This window comes from Leucoraja erinacea, unplaced genomic scaffold (genome assembly GCF_028641065.1).
Source record: "Leucoraja erinacea ecotype New England unplaced genomic scaffold, Leri_hhj_1 Leri_356S, whole genome shotgun sequence".
In the NCBI taxonomy this organism is placed as follows: Eukaryota; Metazoa; Chordata; class Chondrichthyes; order Rajiformes; family Rajidae; genus Leucoraja; species Leucoraja erinaceus.
Genome location: NW_026576257.1, coordinates 29945 through 34345, shown reverse-complemented (window position 1 = coordinate 34345; position 4401 = coordinate 29945). Strand labels below are relative to the sequence as shown.

At 52.3% G+C, this 4401-nt stretch overlaps 1 pseudogene; it reads right to left on the bottom strand.

Moving 5' to 3' along the window:
- Positions 1-967: 967 nt before the first annotated feature.
- Positions 968-1075, bottom strand: LOC129693582 (U2 spliceosomal RNA; annotated as a pseudogene).
- Positions 1076-4401: the final 3326 nt, after the last annotated feature.

Below are 4401 nucleotides of genomic sequence, written 5' to 3'. Positions count from 1 at the left end.
ATATGCTGCCAAATGCATTGGTTTACACTGGGCACCTGTAATGCCTCACCGTTGCCAGGTGGCAGATGTCTGGCCAGTGTTTGTAAATTTTTTCCCTGTTGACGTTTGTGGCCAGACATATAGTAATACTATTGCCATCCTGGATCCAAGTCTACCCATGTTTGACTTGGCTAAAGTAATCAGCCACCATGTCCAGCAGAGTCCCTGCTGTGTTAGGATCATGGGACGCTGTATTACCAGGCTCTGGCCCATCAGGGTCCTGCCTACTCTTTTTTATAGAGTTAGAGATCTCTAGGGTCCCGCACGGGGTACCCATGTGGGGCTTAACTGCTGCCCACTTGTCTTTTGTTCTGCGGACCCCTCTTGCAAGTCAACCCAGAACTGACCCACAGTGCTCCCCTCTGATGGGGTAGAAGCATTGTGCAGCCCTCAAAGAGGTACTGCTGTGGTTTTATCACGTTGGAGCAAGGTTCCATACACCGCTTCTTCCCGCTCCAGCCCTCTCGGGCACTGGTTGCCGGCGGTTTTATGCAAAGTCGGACCCTTCTGAGTCCACTACCTTGTTTAATTTGTGTCTAGCCTACCGCTCGGTCACATGGATCTGGCCGGTGCGGGGCCGACATCGGGCACAGCTGATCCCACTACGGTTGATCCAAGTGCCGCTGGCTCCACGGTCCTCCTTCTCCAGTTTTGTCCTTCCTTCCGCGAAGTGGATATGGCCGGTGAGGGGGATAACTGGCACAGCTGCTTCCATCTATTCCTTTAACCTGGCTTCAACGCTCTCAGCGCTCCTGGCTGCTCCTTTATCTTAGACCCCTGGGACCGACCCCCGTACTGATGGTACTGGTCCCTAGTGGTCGTTGCAGCCGGTCAACCCCACTCTAATGCCCTCAATTCTGGGCACTCCTACTTATATGGTCCTTAGCTAAGGGACATATAAGACATTAAAACTGATGATAACAGCTACTATAGTTTTTATTTAATATATATGGTCCGTAGATAAGGGGTGTATCAGATATTAAACTGATAAGAACAGATACTACACTTGATCTTAGCCAAAAAGCCAAGAAGCGATTATTGTAACTAAAACCCCGATGGGACTGACCCTGGTACTCACATACTGGTCCCTTGTAGTAGATTGCAGCCAGTCAACTGCGAAGTCCTTTGCTGTCGAGAAATGAACTTTCTCACCATGCTGCAGCGAAGTTGGGCACAGGTGTTTTTCCCTCTCCGGGAATCGATGTGCCCATGCTGCTCCTGCCGTTGCCAGCTCCTCACGAAGTGCCAGCTGCCACTGCTGCTGCCTGTGCTGCTGCCGCTGCCTGTGCTGCTGCCGCTGCCTGTGCTGCTGCCGCTGCCTGTGCTGCTGCCGCTGCCTGTGCTCCTGCAGCTGTCAGTGCTCCTGCAGCTGTCAGTGCTGCTGCAGCTGTTAGTGCTGCTGCAGCTGCCGGCTCCCACTGCTGCTGCCGCTGCCGCTGCCGCTGCCGCTGCCGCTCCTCCGTGGTTCTCCCGCCGGCCTTACATGGACCTGGTCCATGTCTGCACCTAGAAGGTAAGTTGAAGGAAACGCAGGGTCTCTTACCTGCTGTTCCCGACTTTCCTTCTCCCGCCGGTGACCGTCGTTCCCTGTGTCGGGTTCGAGCCGCTTGGACCGACCCCGGTGTTCACGGGCCTGGTCCTTCGCGGCAGTTCCGCAGCCGGTAACCCCGGCTGTACCTATGGATCCCCTGGACCCTGGGCCTTACCTTTTGAAGAAGGTTTTCAGCCCGAACGTCCCGTTCCGACTCCATCAGTGCCGCTGCACTCGCTGAGTGTTCCGAGCCCCTCGCTGGTCCGAGCTGTCTGTCCCGCAGCCTCTGTGCTGGCTGCTACCGACTGCTCCCAAGCCAGTCTCGTTTGAGACTGGCATAGGGACCTTTTTTACTTTGCTTCCCGCCCGGCCGAGAGGTGAATTTTGCCGGTGCGGGAGCAAAGTCGGGCTCAGGTTGTTCCCCTCCAGGGAAACTCGTGCTGTTGCTGCTGCTGGCTGCTCGCCCTCCACGGGTCTCCCCGCCGGCTTTCCGCAGCCACCTAAAAGTAAGTAGTAAAAAAGGAACGCAGAGTCTCTTACCTGCTGTTCCCGACTTTCAAATTCTCCCGCTTGGGGAACGCCGTTCCCCCCTGTGTGACTCGTTGCAATGCGTGTAGCGATATGACACGCATGCGTGGAAGCGGGGTTCTTCACGAAGTCACTCACGTGACTCCGAAGTAAAATCTATCTATATCTGCCTTAAAAATATCGACATACCTGGCCCCCGCAGTCTTCTGTGACAAAGAATTCCACAGATTCACCACCCTCTGACTAAAGAAATTTCTTCTCATCTCCTTCCTAAAAGAACGTTCTTTAATTCTGAGGCTACCTCTAGTCCTAGACTCTCCCACTAGTGGAAACATCCTCTCCATATCCACTCCATCTAAGCTTTTCACTATCCTGTATCCAAGTCATTAATACACAAACAAGGGAGTTGAGTATCATCTTCAAGGTTTCAAGGTTAATTTGCTGTCCCATGTACCAATTAAGGTACAGTGAAATTTGAGCTGTCGTACAGCCATCCTAAGTTTAAGCAACAAGACACACAACCATATAAAAGTTAACTTAAATATCCATCACCGTGGATTACAGTGGAGTTCCCCCCCGCCATGCGTACCATGTAATCCCGTGCTTCCTGCTCCATGGTCGGATAGTCGGAGACTAAACCGTCTCCCCCACCTGGTTTGGAGGGGGCTATGGACCCCCAGCAGAACCAAAAACAAGATCTGTCAAAGGGCGGATGAGCTCCTAGTGAGCCAACGGCCATCCACACTTCAGTAGATGTTGCGATCACTGTCGTACATGGCATTGTAAGGAATGATGATAAAACACACACACACCAAAATCCTATACTTCCAGCGGCGGAAGTCCGCAGGAACTGGAGGACAGAGACGTGTGGTGCGTCTGTCACTGTTCCCCTAAGAAACTAGCAACACTGCGTCGCTAATGTTTTCAATGATGCTGAATGAATGAATGAATGCATGTATGAATGAATGAATGAATGAATGAATGAATGATGGATTCCACATTCCTCACTGTGATGGAAGGCAATAAAGTTCAATCTTCTTTGTCTGTTCTCCCGCGGTCGGGGCAGTCAAACCATCCACAGTTGGGGCGATCAAAGCCCCCGCAGTTGGCAATCGAAGTCCCCATCGGAGTGGTCAAAATTCCCGCAACATTGAACTATAATTTCAATCTCAATATCGGTAAAGGTTTGATCACTTGGACAGCCATACCCATGTGCACTGTGGGAAACTTATCATATTGTGTAGGAGGAAGCCTTTCGGCCCATCATGTATATGCCAGCACAGTGATGTCGGCATGAAACCTGTTTCCAGCGACTCAATCCTGACTTGAGATGCTGTAGGTTTCTCCCAGGTGCTCGAATTTCTTTCTACATCACAATAACATTGATTGGCTGCTGTAAATTGCCCCCTAAAAGGTGAATGTGAAATGAGGGGTGGGGAGGAGGGAGGAGGAGGGGTGTAGGCTGGAGTGTGGTGAGAGCAGGAGGGAAAATCAGTGGGGAATGGGATTACTCTGAGAATAGGCAATGGACCAAATGGCTTCCTTCTACATCATGAAGAAGTAAGATCGTAGTGTGGCTCCCAGAACATTATCAACAGTTCCATTCACCCTCTGACTTTACCGTAACCTATTCTCCCACACCGCTCCAGCAACTGCCCGCATTACACCCCCTCCCCCCCCCCTCCCTTTCGCCCCGCTTTCCCCCCTATTCCCTCCACTGTTTCACCCGCTGGGTTAACAGCTGCGGCCCACCTGCAGTCCGTCTGGTTTTATTTTCTTTCTTTTTGTTTCTTTGTCATGTTTTAGTTCATTTTGTTTTATTAAGTTGTGTACGTGTGTGGGTGGGGTGGGAGAAACATGTTTTGGTCTCTTCGTGCGACTTTTTTTCTGTCGTATTCCCCGTCCCCGTCTCCGGCTGCGCCAAGGCCTAATGGCGGAGCTGGCGGCCTCATAGCTGTGGCGGCGTCAGCGGCAGCGGAGACCTGACTCGCCCCGGAGCTGTGGCAACGGCAGCAGGGGCAGCGGAGACCCGACTCGGCCCCGGAGCTGTGGTGGTGTCAGCGACCACCCGCGGAGTTTGAACCGGCCCGTTCGCGGAGCACGGTTGAGCCGCGGGATTTACCATCACCCGGTGGGGTGACAACATCTGGAGCCTGGATCGCCTCGGCGCAGAGGGAGAACAAAGAGGGAAGAGACAGAGACCTTAAGATTTTGCCTTCCACCACAGTGAGGAGGTGTTTGGTGAACTCACTGTGGTGGATGTTAAATTTGTGTTGATTGTGTGTTTTTGTCATTTTTTATTA